General features: G+C 44.7%; 1 long non-coding RNA gene across 2 annotated transcripts in view; it reads right to left on the bottom strand.

The window, feature by feature from the left end:
- The window catches only part of LOC141986417 (uncharacterized), a 74158-nt gene that overhangs the window by 20979 nt on the left and 31080 nt on the right, over positions 1-22099 (bottom strand). For both annotated transcript variants that reach the window (XR_012639278.1, XR_012639279.1), the window contains exon 2: positions 16222-16957. This is a non-coding gene — a long non-coding RNA (uncharacterized LOC141986417). The remainder of the gene's footprint in view (positions 1-16221; positions 16958-22099) is intronic.

Genomic DNA, 22099 nt, shown 5'->3' with positions numbered 1-22099 from the left:
TTGGTCCACATTCAGTTTTACTGACTGGGGATATTGATTTTTAAGATGAGAGGTAAAGCTGCTTCAAGAAGTGAATTGGAAACTTTTGTAAACAAAAGATGAGAAATTTCCATATTCAAATGAGCTAGTTGGCTGTAAAGATGTGTGGGTTTTTAAAATATTTCCAACAGTTACCAGGAAATTACATTTCCTTTCAGAGAAATGATCTGTTTATTGCTTGAAAATGTTGCTTGGGTTATTTTTTTTCATGTCAGTGAATTTAAGGCTTGTGAAAGCTGCAAGACTGACAACACTGGAGATTGAAGCTTTTTTGGGGCACATGTGACATAGTCAGCACTACTGCAATCATCCCCATGTTAACATGTCTGTGTGCCTTAAATCTGACCTGGGGCGACATCAGATCTGGGGGAGAAACCAGTCTCTGTGCCCAGTGAATCCTTGGCACTTGCTGAGACTGCCACTGGGAATGCCAGTTGTGATGGTGGTTTCAACTGATGTGGACAACTGTCCTGTAGGACAGGCGTTCTCAACCTTTTTCTTTCTGAGGCCCCCCACAACATGCTATAAAAGTTGCACGGCCCACCTGGGTCACAATAACTGTTTTTCTGCATATAAAAGCCAGGGTCGGCATTAAAAGCAACTTTACCATACAATTCCTTACAACTTGGTGTATACAGGACCGAGAGGGGGGAGAGCCTGGTATTGTTCATCAGTGACTCTTCTGGCTGATCAAAGAACGCTGTGAAGGGACTCTGAGTAGAATCGTATCATTTTTTTGCCCAAAAGATATGGCTTTGATGTGGGTCCTCAAGGGAAGACTAATGTGGGGAAAGAATGGGAGTACTATTTCAAGGGTGAGTTTTTGGCTTGAAATAAAGTAAACTCAGTAGAGTACAGGCTTGAGTATGACTATGCCAATCTACTACTGCCAGGCTTGGTCTCTGTTACTTGTTCGTGTATGTGTCTGTGTGTGAGAGAGAGGGGGGAGAGTCAACAGGAAGTGTTGTACTGCATAACATCCTCCTGTACATGTGGCAACTTCAAACTTTGTTTAAATATAGTGGCTAGAAAGTCCCCTTCATGGATTTGGTTTGAATCCTCACTCCTAAGATTCGTGAACTAAAATTAGCCCATTTAAGGTCTGTGTCCTACAGTACCCTCCTGCCAGCAGCAAAAAGGGGCCAGGCTCTGTTTTCTAGGGGTGTCCTTAAAGACATAACTAACACTGACTCAAGCCCCCATACGAAACCTGGGAAACTATATACACCATCCTGGATGACCCTGATGGGCAATTCTTCCCCGCTCATAAGCACTATGAGCAGGGGTTAGAACAAAGAAAATTGTATTGGGGAGGAGTTAAAAGGAAGAGAATGAATCTAGGATACCCAGAAATTCCATTCTGTGACCTAAGACTCCCCCCAGCTGTCTTAACTGTAGTGCCAACCTCAGTCCTTCTTTGGCTGTTATGAGTGGCTGAAGGTTCTGGCCACTATGGTCTTTAAAAAACCTCCTCTTATTGCCTTTTATGTCCCTTGCTAGGTCTGACTCACTGTGTGCCTTACCCTTTCTGATTTTGTTCCTATGTGCATGTGCTATTCTTTTGTTATCTCTCCTTAGCAATTTATCCATGTTTCCACTTTTTATAGGATTCTTTTTTGATTTCCAAGTCATTAAATAGCTCCCGATGGAGCCATATTGGCTTCTTACTATTCTTCTCGTCTTTCCTTTGCACTGGGATAGTTTGCTGTTGTGCTGAGAAATTGCCTGTTCTCCTGAGATTTTCTTTTCCCCTTAGATTTTCTTTCCTTGGGACCTTACCTATCAGTTCTCTGAGTTTGCTTTTTTGAAGTCTGTTGTCCTTATTCTGCTGCTCTCACTCTTTTCTTTCCTTAGAATCACAAAATGTATTTCATGATCACTTTCTCCCAAATTGCCTTCCACCTTCAGATTTGCAACCAATTTCTGCTTGGTGGTTAGAATCAAGTCTAAAATAGCTGGTCCCAACTGTTCCTAACAGCAGTCTAGGTCAGGCACATTCAATGTTGATGTCTTGTCCTGGTATCTCCCAAAAAGGTCAATTATATTTTATTGTCCCCAAATGTCAAATATAATTATATGTTAATGAAAATGTCCCAGACTGTCACGTAGCAATGCAAGAGAGGCCTGCCCTATTAGTCAGTTCTCCAACAGATGCCAGCAGAGAGCTCTCTCCAATGCAATTCTTGCCAACTGCAGTTCTTAAGAAGCTGTGGGCTGCTCTTCTCCGATTTCACCAATAGCAGGCAGTATTGAGCTCCCTCCTTTCTAAGGCTTTATGACATAGGGCTTACAACAGAGGGGGGCAAACTACGGCCCGCGGGACCATCCTGCCCAGCCCCTGAGCTCCTGGTTGGGGAGGTTAGCCCCCAGCCCCTCCCCCGCTGTCCCCTCTCCGCCGCAGTGATGCTGCCGTGTGGGTAGCACAGTTTGTGCCTGTTCACCTTCCAGGCTTTCCAATAAGCCTGCCTGCCACTCTGAGCGGCATGGTAAGGGGGCAGGGGGAGGGAGGGTTGGATAAGGGACAAGAGGTCCCCTGGGTCAGTCGGGGGACAGGTGGAGGTTCGCGGGGGTGGGGCGGTCAGAAGACAGGGAGCAGGGAGGGTTGCATAGGGGGTGGGGTCCCAGGGCAGTTAGGGACGGGGATCCCGGGAGGGGGCAGTCAGGGGACAAGGAGTGTGGGGGGGGGTTGGATGGGTTGGGAGTCCCAGGGGGCGGGGGTGTGGATAGCGGTCAGAGGACAGGGAGCAGGGAGGGGTTGGATGGTGGTTGGGTCCTGGGGGGTCGGTCAGGGGACAAGGAGCGGGCGGGTTGGATGAGTTGGGGGTTCTGAGAGGGGCAGTCAGGGGGCAGGGGCCAGGCTGTTTGCGGAGGCACAGCCTTCCCTACCCAGCCCTCCATACCGTTTCACAACCGTGATGTGGCCCTCGGGCCAAAAGTTTGCCCGCCCCTGGCTTACAAGCACATTACTGTTTCCTAGCATGCTCCTTTTTCATTAGTGTTACAGTTGCTGCAACCAATCCTTGGCCACCTAGGAGTCATGGGCTTTAGCTATGCGGCACAGTGTGATAGAGCTTGGATCATCATGCTCCTAAACAGCAGGCCCCTGCCACCTGATCGAAAGAAGATTCTGTGGGTATGTCTGCACTTTGAGCTGGATGTGTAAATTCCAGCTTGAGGAGACATGCCTGCGCTAGGTCTGATCAAACTAGTGCATTAAAAATAGTGTACCCCTGGCAGCGCAAGTGGTAGGCCACCCCAAGTACGTACCCGTTCAAAGGTATGTACTCGGGGAAGCTATCCCTTGCGCCCCCATGGCTATGCTCTATTTTTAGTGAGCTAGATAGATTAGAGCTAGTGCAGATATGTCTCTGTAAGCTGGAATTTATATCTCCAGGTCAAAGTGTAGACATATCTTGTGTTAGGACCTACACTGCTTGCAGCTATGACAAATGCTTGAAAAGTTTTGATTCTATCCAGTTACCAGCTGTGCTGTCTGTACACGTGGACTTTCACCTCCACCCCCACCATTACGGTATTTTATAAATGTGAGATTTGGCCTATTTTGTGGAATGATATAGATGGTGGTTCACCATTCTGTAGGTAAATAGATTTTAAAAAAATTCCTATTCAGTTGTAATTTAACAGAGCATTTCAGAAATAATGTGCAGAAATGTTGCATTCTTCCCATTAACCCTCCCTTTGTGAAAAGAAGTTCAGCTGTTACACGTTTGATAATGTTTATAGTAAAGATTTTGGACCTGATCTTGGTGTTGGTGTTGGTGTTCAGTTCCACTGAAGTACCACACAGTATGAGGAAGGGTAACAGAATAAGGTTGTGAGTTATTATCCTAGCCATGCCTTATACCAATGTGTTTGCTGGTCTTCCACACCAGCTGCTGTGCTGTGGCAGAATACAGGAGTGCCTTGATTGCAGCTTCAGCTTTTTAAATATGCTGGCATGTGAGCATATGGTGGTTATGTAGGGTAGAACTGAAAGCACATTATGTGTGGCGTACATGTTTGAGGCAGCAGCGAAGCAGTTAATGTAGATGGGAACCATGTGGCTAAAATGCTGCATTTAATTTGAAAACTCATCCAAGTTATTTACAGCCATGAACTTCTTTTTAGTGCCATCCCATAGGGCTTCAGCACCGTTTGTGAGAAACACAGTGTATACTGTTGATAGAGATACATCCCCCTGCCTTTCCGTCCAAATACCAAACAAAAAGGAATAGAAACCAAATGGAATGAGAGTGTCTGTTCACTGATTGAAAAATTTATGGCTATTTGTAAAAAACCAGAAGAACTTGGTCCTCTGCTGAGAAGCAAAGATAAGAAATAAACCAGTTACTGGCAGTGTTTCCCAAGGGTCAGACTTCAATTAGACTGAGTCATTCACTAGATGCTCATGGTGACATGTGATAGGTAGATTTCTTTGTGACTATCAGACCAAAATCTCCTCCCACTTTCCTCAGAGGAGATGCTTGTGACTTATACTATACACGTGAGAGCAGATTCAGACCCTGTGTTAGCTGAGAATTAGTGGAACCAAGATTCCCACCCCACCCACCCCCCGCAAGGTAGGGAAGGATTTGGGTTGTCTGCATGTGATTTGCAAAACTATTAATGTTTGTATTATTTAAACATCAAATGTGAATGCTGAAGGAGAAACCATGGTGCATTTAACCAAACAAGACAATTTTTACCAAGAAGATATTTGGAACACACTAATTTTTTTTAAAGTTTGTTAAATCTTGTTTTCCTCTTCTTTAAAATAAAACTTTTCTCACTTAAAAGCTAAAAATACGTTTCAAAAATAAAAAATACTCTCTTTATTTATGTTACTGTTGTGGCTGGGAACCCTAGTCATGGATCAGATCCCCATTATGCTAGGTGCTGTACAAGCACAGAACAAAAAATGGTTCCTATCCCAAGAAACTTACAATCTAATGATAGGACAACAGACAGCAAATGGATACGGACTGACGGAGGCGTTCCTTTTCTCTCTCTGTTCTGGGTGACCCAATTTGAAGTTCTTGAAGATTTCAACTAGGGCCGCCTTTGGATCTTTAGCTAAAGCGATTGTAGGGGAGTTCAAAGGGCTATGAGCATGTGGGCCATTTGTCTTCATTGGGGATTTGCCCTGGTTTCAGCCACCAGTGTTACTGCACTGGTGCAAACCCCTACTACAAACAAAACAAAGGTATTTGCACCTGTGAAGCTTGCCCCTTGCATCTTTGCCTTGTCTATGCAAGGGGTTTGCACCAGTGCAGCTACAATGGCTAAAATTGGTGCAAATTCTCAACGTAAACAAGACCTGACAGTGATACTAAAATGTCCTCTCTGCAAATACATGGACATGGACTGCAGTGTGCCCCTGTGATTTGCAGACAAATGGCAAGTGGTGTGTGTAGCTTCCATTTGAGCCCAAGGAAGTAAACCTTCCCCAGAGTTACCAATATTTAACAAGAGGCAAGAAAGCTGGAGTGTGAAGGAGAGTTGTTGGCCACTAGGCCCCAGGAAGGGTATGTGAGGGCCATTTGTACACTGTATCTGCAGAATTTTGGAATATGGTTGAAATGGAGAATCTTTTTTCAGACTGCTGTTGACCTCCTTTTGCCTGCCCAACGTAGCAGCACATACCTATGTTGTTAACATGCCTAACAGTCCCTGGCTCCCCTTACTGTCATGTTTGGAGAAATCTTGACATGTTTTCCCATGTCTGGCATTTTTGGAAGCGAGAGTAGAAGTTTTCACCTCCCCTCTGACATCTTCAAGGGAGTGGATATCGGGCAGGCCTTCCCTGGCATATGTGAGTGGCATCTTGCCACTCACTCACCTGCTCTGATATTCTGTCACCTCACTTCCCTTTTCCTCCTCTTGGAATTCTCTCTTCCGTTCCCCACATTTCTTGCTTCCTTCGCTCAAAGATACCCCATCTCTCTTAACACCTGACTGTTCTGTCTGTTCTTTGCCCCTCTCTTTCCTTGTTCTCTTCCCCACCTCCAGTAATCTCCAATTGGTGTGCTGAGGTGTTTGGTTCTTTGGGTGGCCCCCTAAAGAACAATCACCAGCCTTGCTATTTGTTGAGTGTCTGAGAAAAGAGTAACTTGTTATATTCCATAATTTATAAGGAACAAAAAAGCAAAATGATTTTGGTGCTCACGTGGCAGCCCCCTGTATTCGGCAATGCAGTGCGCTCGCGTATGGATGTGTGCGTGTATGAATGCTGTACAGTGGACCAAATTCTGCCCTTAGTTAAACAGCAGCTAATGAAAACTCCAAATTTACACTCCAAAGCCTATAATTATAGTGGGCTAGAATTATAATACACTACTATTACGTGGCTTTTAAATTTAGGTAATGCCTTTTGTAATCAAACTATCCAAAAAGCACGTTAGGATAATGACTTGGATACTAGTAGTGCACTGATTGTGTAGGCAAATAGAGCCATCACTGCGTACTGAGCAGTAGCTCATATAACTTTGGACACAAACACTGGGTTATCTGCTCTTCTTTTTGAAAACTGCAATGGTATCTTTAATTTTCGCCTGGACAGGCCACCAGAGACTGGCTGAATGGAACTTAGTTCTGTGTCTCTCTTGAAGGATGGTCCCTTTAATATTAGTGGCCTGTCTAGAGTCAGCACTAAGTCATGCAATGGGACTTGAATCCACCACCTGACTCAGAGGCTACTCGGTACAATATTATGTCAGTGGATTACAGTTATGCCATGTTATGTTGCCATTCCTACTAACACGGTAACTATATTTTAATCCCTCACTTATTCTTTGAATTATATATGTGTGTTGTTTAGAACCTGACCACTTCAATATTCTTCCATTATATCCTCCCCTCACACCAGTTTACACTCTCACCACCCCAAGGGAAAGGGGTGAAAGGCCGACCAATCAGAATAGAGAATATCAAAAAGGTCATTGTATTAGAATACATTACTGTTCACAAAATATATTAGGCAAAAAAGTCCTGATACTTGTTTTCATTGCAAAGATTGTACTAATAATATAGTTATTACACAAAATTAGTCCTTTCTTTTAACAATGAACGTGATATATTGAAAACCTTAGCTGGTTCTTCTAACAATGCCCATATTAAAAGTTTTTAACCTCTTTTAATATCTATTATACCAGTAGCAGGCAACTGTGACACAAAGATTATGTTTAACTTCCAGTTTAATGTGCTAATTAAAAATATGGGAAGAACAACTTAAATCAATGTTCAGCTGGAGTTCTGCAGACTTTACATTTGATGGCCATGAAGGGGGTAGTTGGTATAGGTCTTGAAATAACTTACTGATGTTGCATTTCCTTGTGATAATCAATATATAATATAAATATTTCTATATGTTAATTGGTTAGGGGTTTTTTTTGGAGGGGAGGACAAGTATCTGAGAGAAAAGATTTAAATTGGTTTTTGTTTTTCAAGTAAATTAGGTTCTACTGATTGAAAAATGCGTGTGTGTAGGGGGGTTTAAGATTTGGGAGAGGAGAAGAAAATGGGAGATAAAATGTCACCACAAGAATCATAAAACAACATAGAAAACATTTGGAACAAAAAAAAAGGAAAAATCACCAAAATGAATGTAACTACAAAAAGCATGAAGTTGATCCACTGTTTATAAATTAGTTCGAGTGATGTCTTTTTTGGGGAATATCCCTTTTTGTTTTAATATCTTATATGAAGAAATAGATCAAATGTGGGGGAAGCTATTTTGCTTTCACATTTTTTGCTTTTAGTATGAAACATTGTACAGATGGGATTGCTATGTGCCATATAGGGTTATATGATGTTATCTAGCAATAAATGGGATAAATATAAGTATTTGAGTACTAATTCTCTTGAAAAGTCAAGCACGCATACACCCACATCTTGCATTAAAATCAGATCACTTTTAATCCTCCCTTTAAAAGGAAGCTCAGATGAATACTTCCTTGCTTTAGTTGTTCAGGATGCAGGCCATGTCCAGTTATTATAGGGAGCTCTAACAACCAACACAGCCATTATCTAAACCTCCATATGGCACTCCAGTGAAGTACCTAGACGTGCACTTTTGTCTTTGGTCATTTCATACTGAAAATACAATTAGATTTGGCTGTCAAACAGATGAAATCTGTCATATTCCTCCTATAGGACCTGAACTTGGTCCAGATCAATAAACACAAAAACACTCGCCCATAAAATTGCAAGCTAAGCCTGTAATTTCAATACATGCGGGTTAGGATTCTGTGGAATCTGGCATCCTCTGTTTGCTGGCTGAACAGTCTGTTTCTGTGATTAGTATGGTTTAATTGCTTTACCACAAAACGAGCCTGAAAACAGTTACAATAAAGCAGCAGATGGCTTTGCCACACCTTCCCTAAAAGGGCAGTTCCCACAGAAAAAGGGACTTTTGTTGCTTTCTGTAGAAGACACCTTTAAAATCAGGATAAACTCAAATTATTTCCCAAGTATAACACAACAAAGTTGTGTGTCCCCTCCCTTCCTTCCTGTATTTTTATACTTTCTTTATTTGTAACACGCTTTGTCTGGACATGAACTATCACGGGGGGAAAAATATTTATACATAGGCTTGGTGAAACATTTCATCATGAAAAAATGTATTCTTTAGATTCAGTCCATTTTCCTGTTCTTGAATTATCCAAAAACAGATAATGATTTTTACAGATTTGATCACTGTCTTTGTAATTATTCAAATCTTCTGCTTGACCATCTTTAGCTGGTGGATTATTACCCTCAAATGAACACTGATTGTGAATTTGATACTTGGAATTTACTCTTTGAGCTGTGTGGATCACCTAAGTCACATACAGGTATGTCTGCTCTCTGATTGGATGACCATTTGGTTTTTATTTTTTTCAGTGTGATAGTTAGGAGTATTTAGGGAAAGCTTGGCAGGGAACAGGCCTGGGGAATTTTAAGATAATTATCACCATCTATTTAGCAAACTGAACATCCAATTTGCTCTGTCACAGACACAAAAACAAGTAAGTTAATATGGACATAAAGTCTTATTTACAAGGGGTGCAGTCATGGGCCCTGGTTTCTATGTTCAATGAATTGCCTCAGTGTCCGAACCCCAGCCAAGGTGGTTGGCGGAACTGTTATCTATTCCTCATCTCAAAAAGAATGATATTTCATATAGTACATTGAACAAGTGCATGGGCTGAATTAATTGTCTTAGTAATTGCATGTGCAGATGTAGTCAGTTTGTGAAGGGTGCCATCACCTTTCTCATTTTGGGCCCGGCAATGTATCATTTAATGTCCTTACCCCATTCTATACTGTAAACTAGAGCTGAGCTAATAACTGACTTATTTTTTTGGTTCAGTTGCCAAACAAACAAACAAACAAACAAACACAATTTCTTGCCAACAAGGAAAACTGAAAAATTGTGTTTTGGGTCAAATGAAGTATTGCAAATGTCATTTCAAAAACATGTTCAAAATGAGATGGGTCACTTCAAAAACGATATTTCGAAATGAACAGCTGCAATTTTTTTGAGTTTTTATTCAGCTGAAAGCATTCACCAAATTCGACCCAAATTTGCAGAGTTTGTCAGCCTGAAACTGCATTTTTTTGGTGAATTTACTATTGACTGAAATTTTTTGCCCAATATCAGCATAGCTACCTGAACTTGAATTTAGTGGTTTCCGTTTTCCACTTCTTTCCCTACAATCATTCTGCTATAGAAACAATTTCATAACCACGTATGCTGGATAGTTGCAGCAGTTACATATCTTTGTGTGTTTCATTTGATTAATAACGTCAGTGCGCTGCCTCTAGCCAGAGGAATGGGAAATACGTTGTTAAGTCTCCTGCTTTGCATATGGAAGTACTCAATACATCCATCAAGTGCATTTTTAGAATGTACTTAGGGTGAACAGATGTCCTGATTTTATAGGAACAGTCCCAGTATTCAGGGCTTTGTCTTATATAGGCAACTATTGCCCCCTACCTCCTTTCCTGATTTTTCACACTTGCTATCTGGTCACCCTAAAGGTCCTGCTCTTCATCTTCTGTTACACCTGTTACAATCCACCAATTACTTGTAAGAAACAATTTAATCAAGTGTGCGTGTGTGCTTATTTGGTCAGAGCAGTGAAGGGTGTGGTCAGAGCTCTGTGCTAGCTTGTGTGTTAGGGATCTGGGGCACAAGTCCATTTCCTCGCGGGGTTATTTGATCACGGGTTTGTATCTATCTGAATTTTTGTATGTATATAAGATCTGCAAAAGTGTGTGGGAGTGGACCCATTTTTAAATGTTCCAATTTATTGTCTTTTGTAACCTACAATGCCTCCACTTTCACTCACAAATCCCTCAAGGCATGATAGGTGCTAGCATCTGTGAAATGTTGCTTTCATCTCCCAATTCCAGGCATCTACATTTGAAAAATTTGACTGTAATATTTTTATTCTCATGACACATCTGAGAGGTGTTGTTACTATCTGATGGGTTTTTTTTTTGAATGTCCTTGTAATAGGAGTTTTGTCTTAGGGCTTGTCCACACAGACACTTAGTGTGCAGCAAGCAAGGGTGTGAATGTACAGCTCGCTAGCTTATCACGCACTAACTGGCTGTGTGGACCATGCCGGTGCGCACTACAAGTTACAACAGTATGTCAAAGTGCACTATATAACTTGCAGAGCACAGAAGCAGTGTCCACACAACCAGTTAGTGCATGGCAGGCTAGAGTGCTGTACATCCCTACCCTGGCTTGCTGCGCACCAACTGACTGTGTACATAAGCCCCAAGTTCAGTTCCAGCAACCAAGTGTCCACGTCACAGAAAACCACCACTACTATTTGTGATTATTGGCACATTTTCTGTCAGTCTTTCCAGAGAGGCCAAGGGCTGACTGGGCACGTAGAGGGCAGGACCCCTTCATCTCTAAATATGGTCCATACACATTTGGAGCGAAAGCACGTTGGAAGCACAGCATAGAGAAGTACTGCTGCTTTCTGTGCTATATCATTCTGTTCCATAGACTGAGAGCTTTAATCTCCAGGGCTGCTGTTCCAGCACCTTTCATGAACACACAATCCACTAACAAAATCAGAGAAAAAACCCCCTGTGATAGCTTCAGAAAAATACATGGGGTTACTTCTGTGTCTGATGTCACATTCTTATCACTTGGCTACGTCTACACTATGAGCTAGGGCTGTGACTCCCCTGCTCGTGTACATATTCTTGTGCTAGTATAAGTATAAAAGTACCAAGTATAGAAGTGGTGTCACTATAGTGGCATTGGAGGCATGGCTGAGCTGTGCTGAATACCTACCCACTACTTTGAGGCCATTTTGTACTTGGCACGGTTCAGCTGTGCCTCTGCTACCATTACCCATGCTACCATGGCTATACTGCTATTTACACTCACGCTAGCTTGATGAGAGCTAACGTGAGTATATGTACACAATCAGGGGACTCACACCACTAGTTGGTAGCATAGATATAGCCAAGGAATAAGAACATGACACCAGGCAAGGGAGTGGCCACATGTTGTATTTCTCACATTCATGCTGGTGACTAATTAGTAAATTAATTCATTAGTAAATCGTTCTCTATTTGTTCATATTTCTCATTTAGCTATGAGGCATATAATTTTGTCTATAAGAAGGGCTTTAAAGTTCCATCAAGGAGGAAAATGGAATCTAAGAAATAAATCACATCTAGTATGCCTGGAATGTTGACATGGTGAACAGCGGGATGTTGTAAGCTTATCATGCATGCAGTTGTGGCTAATTCACAGCCCAGTACTTCCTTCTTTTTATAACACAGTATCATGGAACTGAGGGGCAGCATCCAGCCATCACCAGAAAACTTTGCAACCTGTATGACAACAGTATCAACAAAACTGAAGGGCTGGGAAAGAGTCGAGTCCAATGATAAGCCGTGAATACAGTATAGCAAACAAAACCAAATGTGCCTAGCTGACTTTCTCTGATGAGGGCGCTTTGCATTTTGCTTTGCACTCTAATTATTACAGTTGTACTTGCGTTTTCTGCCTTTCAGTGGTATCAAACCAAAGGCTTCTCTCTGATAAAGGAAACAGAGCAAAGAGTTGCTCTCTTGTTTTGTTTTTTTTTCTGATGCTGGAAACTTTTTTAAAGATTACTAGTCTAAGATGCTATTTCAAGATTCAGACATTCATTCCACGCACCATTACCCATGGAAGAAGGAAAAAAAATAGAAAGACTACCATAACGGTAAATGCAACTCTCAGTTAGCTAATGGACAGTATAAGAAATTGTGTACTGCATACACATACTATTCATACAGAGGAGAAGATGCTCATCTCTGACAGGCCTTACTCTAATGGAAAGGCAGTTAATAATATATAATACTCTCCCATAGGAGACAAGACATGATTGCCACCCACATATTTTTATGTGGGAAGAACAGATTGAATCGGGTTTGTGTGTGTGTGTGTCAGAAAGAAATACCTATAGGCTTCACTTAAGGGGCATTTTGACACAAGAGGGCTAGCAGTAGCATCATTTGTGTTTTACTGCTGACCAATTGAGATGGAAAGTGTGTGAATAAAATGAAATGTCCTTGCGAGGAAACGGATCCTGTGTGGTAGCCTTAAGTAGCTAAAAGCATCTAGATTCTTATCGTCTTCCTGATAGTAGTTTCTCTTGTTTTACTAGCTGGCTTTCAGGGCAGTAGTGAAGATGAAATATATACAAAAACTTTGTAGAGGCTTATGCTCAGTTAGGACTTGGCTTGTTTAAAATGAAATAAAAAGTGCTGATTGAAGAGAGACCCATATTTGGCCATGTTCTTATCACAGTTGTGTGAGATTTGCTTTCATATATTTAGTCTTTCTTCCCATGCTGTTTTCATTGTAACTTTCCATAATTCAGAATAAAGCTATCCAGATCTAGTCCTTTGTATATTTTTTTAGTTACAAAGCTTAGACGTATTTTTATTTAAAAATAGACTTTATCTCATGCTAAAGATGAAGGTAATTCTTCTTAGCTGTGGAATGGGCTACCTTTACTAATGCTGTATGTGCTGGGGCAGTAAAACTAATAGCTTCTAGGTCAGGAGTGGGCAAACTTTTTGGCCCAAGAGTATGGAGGGCCAGGTAGGGAAGGCTGTGCCTCTGCAAACAGCCTGGCCCCTGCCCCCTATCCACCCCCTCCCACTTCCTGTCCCCTGACTGCCCCCCCTTAGAACTCCCGACTCATCCAACGTCCCCGCTCATTGTCCCCTGACCGCCCCCTCCTGGGACCCCCCGCCCCTAATCACCCCCTCCCCCCGAACCCTACCCTCTATTCACCCCCCCCCGCTCCCCGTCCCCTGACAGGCCCCCGGGACCCCCACTCCTTGTCCCCTGACCACCCCTCCCGGGACCCCTGTCCCTAACTGTCCCCCCCAGGACTCCATCCCCCATCCAACCCCCCCGCTCCCTGTCTCCTGACCTGCCCCGCCGAACCTCCACCCCATCCAACTGCCCCCTGTCCCCTGACTGTCCCCCATCTGACCACCTGCCCCTTATCCAATCCCCCCTCCCCCCGCCCCCTTACCATGCCGCTCAGAGCGGCAGGACAGGCTTATTGGAAAGCCTGGGAGGTGGGCGAGCGCAAGCTGTGCTACCCGTGCAGCGGCGTCACTGTGGGGGATGGGGACCGTGGGGGAGGGGCCAGGGGCTAGCCTCCCCGGCTAGGAGCTCAGGGTCTGGGTAGGATGGTCCCGCGGGCCGGATGTGGCCCATGGGCCATAGTTTGCCCATCTCTGCTCTAGGTTTAAGATTCTGAGGGTTGGTGGCAGGGTGTTCTCAGTAGACAGTCCTTGACCATGCAAGTCCCATCTCCTCTCTCAGGTGATAGATTTTAATTAGATCATGTCCAACCACTTTGATACATATCCTATATGTCATATCTACTTGGAATAATAAGCATGTAATGGAAACAAGTCTCCAGTCTGACATTAATTTCAAATCCACAACTAAGCAGAGACCAATCAGATATTTATCTTCAATGGGAGTTGTGGTTTCTCAGCAGCCTTCAGGATCAGGCCCAGAGGATCTGAATAAAAGTCTGCACATTTCAGAGGCAGGAAATGAATCAAAGCAGATGCAAAGGTCTAGACTTCCTGACAGGTGAAGGCAAGCTGGGTTTTTGGACAGAAATCCTCTCTCCTCACTTGCACAGCCCTTTCCAGTGGTGACCTCTTAGCTCTGGATATTACAGTTGTCAAGTGGCATGCACTTAGTTTTCAAAGGATTAACTCCAAGTGACGCTAATAATGATGAGTAAACTTAAAATCTTTGGAGGTTTGGCTCATGTAAGCATCTTAAAGTCAAAAATGTCTGTGGAAGCATGCCTCCCAGTCCAGATAGACAGACTTGTGTTAGCTCAGCACTGTTCAAGCTAGTTGTGCTGAAAATAAGAGTATGGATGTTGCGGCTCAGGTGCCACCTTGGGCTCTCAAGCTCACCTAACTCCTGGCTCTGAGCTTGGGTGTTGTCAAGGTTCCTTCCCCACTCTGAACTCTAGGGTACAGATGTGGGGACCTGCATGAAAGACCCCCTAAGCTTATTCTTACCAGCTTAGGTTAAAAACTTCCCCAAGGTACAAACTTTTACCTTTTGTCCTTGGACCTTATGCTGCCACCACCAAGCGTGTTAAACAAAGAACAGGGAAAGAGCCCACTTGGAGACATCTTCCCCCAAAGTATCTCCCTAAGACCTACACCCCCTTTCCTGGGGAAGGCTTGATAAAAATCCTCACCAATTGGTACAGGTGACCCAAACCCTTGGATCTTAAGAACTATGAAAAATCAATCAGGTTCTTAAAAGAAGAATTTTAATTAAAGAAAAGGTAAAAGAATCACCTCTGAAAAATCAGGATGGTAAATACCTTACAGGGTAATCAGATTCAAAACATAGAGAATCCCTCTAGGCAAAACCTTAATTTACAAAAAGACACAAAAACAGGAATATACATTCCATTCAGCACATCTTATTTTACCAGCCATTAAACAAAAGGAAATCTAATGCATTTCTAGCTAGATTACTTACTAACAGTTGTAAGGCTGCATTCCTGATCTGTTCCCGGCAGAAGCATCACACAGACAGACAGACCCTTTGTTTCCCCCCTTCCCGATTTGAAAGTATCTTGTCTCCTCATTGGTCATTTTGGTCAGGTGCCAGTGAGGTTATCTTAGCTTCTTAACCCTTTTCAAGTGAAAGGGTTTTGTCTCTGGCCAGGAGGGATTTTATAGTACTACATATACATATTCTGTATACAGAAAGGTGGTTACCCTTCCCTTTATTTTTATGACAGGTGTCTAGCCCAAGTTTCCGCAAGTGCTGCAGTGACCATACTGATATTTTTAGTGCGCTAGCTTGAGTGGAGCTAGCTCGTGTCTCTCTATCCAGGCTGGGAGGAATGCTTCCAACTGCAGAGGAGACATACCCTCAGTGACTCAGGTTCCTAAGTCCCAATTTCAAAAGCCACTTCAGAAAATTTTACTTGCTCTCTTTCTCTTACCTTCTTTTCCTCTCAATTTCTTTGTCTTTGTTTACACTGGCAAGTTTCTGTGCAGGAAAGCAGTTTTCTGTGGTGTAACTCCCGAGATGTACACACTGCCAAGCCACTTAGTGCACAAAAACTGCACAGTTGCAGTGCTGTAAAAAAACCACCCCGACGAGAGGTGTAGAACTTTCTGCACTGGGGCTACAGTGCTACGGTGCCAGTGTAGACACCCTGGTTGATTATAGCACTGCGATTGGCCTCCTGGTCGATTACAGCACTGCAGTTGGCCTCCGGCCTCCCTCAATGCCTTTTCTTGCCTCTCTGGTTTGAACTCTACTGCCCTGCCCTCAGGTGAACAACCGTGAGCCCCACCGTTAAATTCCTTGGGAATTTTGAGAGTCCCCTTCCTGTTTCCTCAGTGATGTGTGTAGTGGTCTCAGCGCATCTTTACAGGTGACCATGTCTACTCCACGCACCAGGTGATCCCCGCGCTTGGAGCAATGCCGAGCTGCTGGACCTCATCAGCATGTGGGGAGAGGAGGCTTTCCAGTCCCAGCTGCACTCCAGCCATAGGAATTATGATACCTACAGACAGATTTCATGATGCATGACAGAAAGGGGCCATGACCGGAACACATTGCAGTGCACGGTGAAAGTGAAGGAGCTGTGGAACACCTACCACAAAGCACGGGAGGCAAACCGGTGCTGTGCTCATGAGCTGCCGGTTCTACAAAGAGCTGGACGTGATACTTGGTGGAGACCCCACCTCCACTGTGAAGGCCACTGTGGATACTTCGGTGGTTCCTGTGCCAGACGAGAGTGGACTGAGCCAGGAGAAGGAAATTTTGGACGAGGATGGGGAGGGGGATCCAGAGGCAGAGGATGACTTGGGGTCAGAGATGCATGTAGCCAGGACCTCTTCTCTACCCTGGGGGAGGCTAGCCAGTCACAGCTGTCAGAGCTTGGCGAAGCACAAACAGGAGAGGAGGCCCCGGTAAGTGGTTTTGATTTTAGAATCGCTGAAGCGAGTTGTTGGGGGCAGGAGGGTTGCAGAAAGCAGGCTTGTGTCTGTATGATGTGTGTACCACCACATGCCTAGTCTGAGTGGCGGAACAGGGTGTTGATTGACTCCCTCATTTCACAGGAATCTGCCTCCGAGATCTCCACGAAACTCTCTTGGAGATACTGGGCAATCCACTATTGCAGGTCCTTTGGCAGAGCTGCTTTGTTTCTTGCCCCATTAAGGGTAACTTTCCCACGCCATTCTGCCGCTTCTGGGAGGGCGGGGACAGGACCATTGCTGCACACAGGTGAGCTGCATAAGGGCCAGGCCAGAAGCCGCAGTCTTGGAGAAGATCCTCCCTTGATTTTCTGCTCACCCTCAGCAACGAGATATCTTCCATAGTGAACACAGCCTGTGGAAAATGCGGGAACAGTAATGATTATAAGGCTGACCCTACAATGCCCTCCCCAAGAGCCCTCCCCAGTGCCCTGCCTACGTGGCCTTCCCCAAGAGCCATGTGCCCAGTACACCATACTGTCCTGGAACACCGATTACCCTTGCCCCTGTGCTTACTCTCCATTTTGGGGGTCTTATGGCTCATGTGTACTTGCCTGGGGTCAGCCAGTTAGTGACAGGTATGTGAATAGTAGCTGTGTTTTAAATTATTGAATCAGTGGTCTCTGTGTTGCAAACAATACTGCTTCTGTAAAATGTTGCATTTTGGCTTCATGGATATGACCTTGGGAACCCAGCCTCCCTCTTTGTTATTGCCAGCTGAACGGCTGCGCAGAATTAGAAAGCGGCCATGAAAAACTAAAGAGGACTTTCTGCGTGATGTCATGATGCACTCTGTGGCCGAAAAACAAGAATTGGAGGCATGGCGGGACAGTGAGAAGAGAGACCAAAAGGAGAACATAGTGCACCAGACCGAAGCCACGGAGCGGCTCTTAAACATTATGGAGCGCCAAGCGGACATGCAAATCGAGCAGCTCTGCACCCGCCCTCTCCTGCAGCCGCTGTTGCAAAACTTTTTCCCATGCACCCCCCGGACACCGCGAACACACTCTTATCAACCTCCTGGCTCCAGTCTGTACCCGCTGCATTCCACTCCTGCCCCATCACAGTCCAGCCCTGCAGACTCCCAGTACCCCCTGCACTCAACACTCGTCCCTCTGGAGTTTAGCCCTGCTGAAGTACAGTGCCCACTGCACTCTACTCCAAAGGAGAAGTTTGCATATGATACCTGGACATACACAAATCTTTAACCATCATGGGACCCCACCTCGTCCTGGGAGCCTCCCTTCCCCCATTCCACCCACAGTGCTGATGCGTTTTTTGGTTTCTCTCTCTTCTCCGGTTGTTTTTTAATAAAAGAATTGTTTTGGTTTGAAAGTGATCTTTATTCTATTCATTGAAAGCAAACAGAGCCCTGCAAAGCAACAGGCAGTTTTCTTAAACTTTCATAGTGGATTGTCTGCACCAATCACAATCACCTCCTAGCATTACAAGCACTGCACTCCCAAACATAGCAACAGATATTAGCGGCTTTCAGCTTCAGATTAATGTCTCAAGGCATCCCTGATCCTTATGGCCCTGCACTGCGCCCCTCTAATAGCCCTGGTCTCTGGCTGTTCAAATTAAGCCTCCAGGTGCTGAGCCTCAGCGGTCCAGCCCTGAGTGAAGCTTTCACCCTTTCCTTCACAAATGTTATGGAGCATACAGTACATGGCTATAAGCCGTTGTCATTGGCCAGGTCAAGCCTCACATACAGGCAGCACCAGTGGGCCTTTAAACGGCCAAAAGCACACTCAGCAATCATTCTGCACTTGCTCAGCCTGTTGTTGAAATGCTCCTTGCTGCTGTCAAGGTTCCCCATGTATGGCTTCATAAGCCACAGCATTAAGGGGTAGGCAGGGTCTCTCAGGATCACAATAGGCATTTTGACTTCCCCAATGGTGATCTTCTGTCCGGGAGGAAAGTCCCTGCTTGCAGCTTCTTGAACAGGCCAGCGTTCCGAAAGATGTGTGTGTCATGCACCTTTCAGGACCAGCCTGAAATGTCTGTGAAATGCTCACGGTGATCCACAAGCGCCCGGAGAACCATAGAGAAATACCCCTTCTGATTAATGTACTCGGTGGCTAGGTGATCTTGTGCCAGAATTGGAATATGTGTCCCATCTATCACCCCTCCGCTGTGAGGGAAGCCCATTTGTGCAAAGCCATCCATAATGTCACACACGTTACCCAGAGTCATGGTCTTTCAGACCAGGATGCAATTAATGGCCCTGCAGACTTCCGTCAAAATTAGTCAAACGGTCGACTTTCCCACTCCGAACTGGTTAGTGACTGATCGGTAGCTGTCTGGAGTACCCAGCTTCCACAGTGCAATCACCATGCACTTCTCCAACAGCAGGGTAGCTCTCATTCTCGTGTCCTTGCGCTGCAGGGCTGGGGTGAGCTCATCACACCATCCCATGAATGTGGCTTTCCTCATCCAAAAGTTCTGCAGCCACTGCTCATCCTCCCAGTTGTGCATCACGATATGATCCCACCACAAAGTGCTTGTTTCCCGAGCCCAAAAGCGGCGTTCCACTGTGGTCAGCATCTCCGTGAATGCCAGAAGCAATCTCGTGTCATAGCTACTACGTGTGGCAAGATCAATGTTGCACTCCTCTTGCCTTTGTAGTTTAAGGAATAACTCCACTGCCGCTCATGACGCGTTAGTGAGAGCGAGCAGCATATTGGTCAACAGTGTGGGATCCATTCCATTCCATGCAGAGCGAAGAGGCAGAGCGTGCAGTACACAAACCACTGAAGGATGGTGCCAAATGTGGATGGAAGCACAGGGATCGCTGGGATGTGAAGCAATGCATCACAGGGCATTGGGACAGGTCCCAGGATGCCCTGCGAGCCCCTCCGCCTTCCCACAACTCTTAGCAGCAGAAGAGGAAGAGATGCTATGTGGGATAGCTGCCCCGAGTGCACCGCTCTGAATATTGATGCAAGTGCCACAAGTGTGAACACGCTATTGCACACACCTGACAGTGTGAACATACAACAGCGGTTTCCCTCCAGTGCTCTCTGAACGGTGATGTAACTCAGCCAGTGAAGACATACCCTTTGTTTTCTGTTCCATACGCCCAAGCTCCCAATGGCTGACTAGTAAATGCTCAGCATCTGTCTGATTGCCATATGTGGGGTAGGGAAGGAATTTTTTCCTAGTTCCAACTGGCAGTGACCTTAGGGGTCCTCTGCAGCATATAGGTGCAGGTCACTTGCCAGGGTTATCTGGGTATATCCCATTTAATCATTTCTCTGCGGGGCCAGGGAACTTGGGCACTGAAGTACCTTGGCCTGTGGCACATAGTAGTCTAGTCTCCTGTGGGTCCCATTTCCGTTGTTGGGTTTAATGGGCAGATGCTTGGGGTGGTGCTGGCCTGTGATCTATAGAAGGTCACGCTAGATAATCTAGTCGCCCCTTCTGGCCTTAAACTCTATGACTCTACAATCAGACCCTGTCCTCCTACCCTTTCCTTTAGCCTACCCTTGTTTTCTCTGAAGTTCACCCCCTTGTTCCATCTTCCTGCATCTTGCCCACCACAGGCTCCTTAATCTCCAGTTTCATTTACACATCAACCAACAGGACTTTTGGTTCCCCTGCTCTGTCTGCTTGCAAAACAACCCCCTGGCTCCCAACCATGTTTCTGACAGGTATCCTGTTGCATCTGGGACTTAGAGATATCTCAGCAGATTTCTCACTTTCTCTACAGGGCTTTACATGACTATTTAAAAAATAATGCAAGTTCTTGTCCTTCCCTAGGTCACAAGGCCTTCAAATTAATTGTTTTCTTAATGCAAGGTGCAATCTAGAACTCATACAATATGAAGAGAGCTGTTGACTCATCTGAGATTTCCAAATCGTGCTGAGACCGTGAGAGAGTTTTCTTCCAGGATGAGCTGGAGGCAGGAACACTGATGAGCTTCAGCCTGCCTGCATCCCTGAGTAAGGGGAGGAGTGTTCTCACCCTGGACTGTGGAGGCACAGGAGCCGGGGAGGAGGTGTGGGGAAAGACCTTATCATGTGAGGTGCAACTATGAGGCAGTCAGCCCCCTGAGCCAGGCTGGACTGAAGGTTTGTTTGTTTCATATTTTTGGTTGGACTTTGATAAAAGACTCTGAAGTCCCGGAAGGGGTTGGACTCTGGTGGAGGGCCAGGTTGCTCCTATGGCCAGAATAGCTCTAAGGACAGTGGCAGAAACTAAGGCAGTAGTATCACTACATCTGGCTACAAAGAGGTATGCTGGAGTGGCAACTTTGCTACAGGTGTCTTAGGGACTGAAAAAAAGGATTTGTCTAAACTTTTTTTTAGCTTACTGTGTGCATAGGTTCATTGACCTCAACAGTGAAACTTCTATTGACGTCAGTAGGAGCACAGATTGGCCATCGAGTGCTTTTTGAAAATCCAACTATTAATACTCAGCATGTGGGTGCTGAGAAAAAAATCCAGGAAATGTCAGAGTTAATATTGAGACTGCTTCACTTACTTATGTGGCTGGGCATTTTTTTTTATGACAGTGGAAAGTTAAATAAAGGACCATAAGATATTGGTTATTTACTCTAAAAGTGCAGAGACACATGAATCATGTGTGTGCAGGAAGCTATAGTTTCACCAGACCAATGGTGCTGTTTTATTCTGTGGCTGTGACATAATGCACCTCAATTTTGAGAAGGGTACAATACAACCCAAAGGTAATTATATTAAAAGATTACACAGTTTTAATGTTTGATGTATTTTTTTCACACGGGCTGCTTTTCTATAGCTAACCATTACATTTAGGCAAGAGAAGACTGTATTAAAACAGGGGCTAGGTGACAGTTAATTAGAGAACTGGGCTTTCATTTCTTGGGACCTGACTACAAATTCTGGTTGACAACATGATGATGATGATAACCAGTGAAAAGTTTTCAGCCTTGTCTCTCATACACACTTGTGCATGCTACAGACCCAACCATATCATTAACAGGGAATGAACCTTAGTAAACTCAGAGGCTTGGTTTGATAGGTCCTCTAAAGTTTGGGGTTTTATCCATAGCCAACCAACTATTTAAAATTTTAGGTCTTTCTCCTCCTCTCCCCAGTCTCTATTGCTGGTTGCCCACACTGTCTCTGTGACCACAACAGGCCTCTGCTTCCCTCTCACTGTTTTTGTAATCTTACAACAATCCTCTCCTCAACCCTGCCCTTAGGTGTTGCCCAAAGAGAGTACACCAAATCTCACTGTTTCTCTTCCAGGCTCTAGGCTGCTGCACTATTTGCATACAGTATGCTGAATGATAACTCTGTTCAGATGTCCCTTACTGTATTTTGTACATCTGACTGTTCCTGCTGTGAAAGCCGGGGGCTTTGCACTTCAGGAAGAGACAGTCAATCCCAGAGCTCCAGGGGTAGGCCCTCAGCTGCACCTGTATTAGGGTATACTTCCCTCTGCACAGCTGGCCCTGCTAACCATTGCTGGTTGCAGAGGGCCTGGCCATCCGAAAACATGAGCACTAAG

This window comes from Natator depressus, chromosome 4 (assembly GCF_965152275.1).
Source record: "Natator depressus isolate rNatDep1 chromosome 4, rNatDep2.hap1, whole genome shotgun sequence".
NCBI classification, from domain to species: domain Eukaryota; kingdom Metazoa; phylum Chordata; order Testudines; family Cheloniidae; genus Natator; species Natator depressus.
The sequence above is the reverse complement of the archived record's forward strand: the minus strand, read 5'-3'. Positions and strand labels throughout refer to the sequence as shown.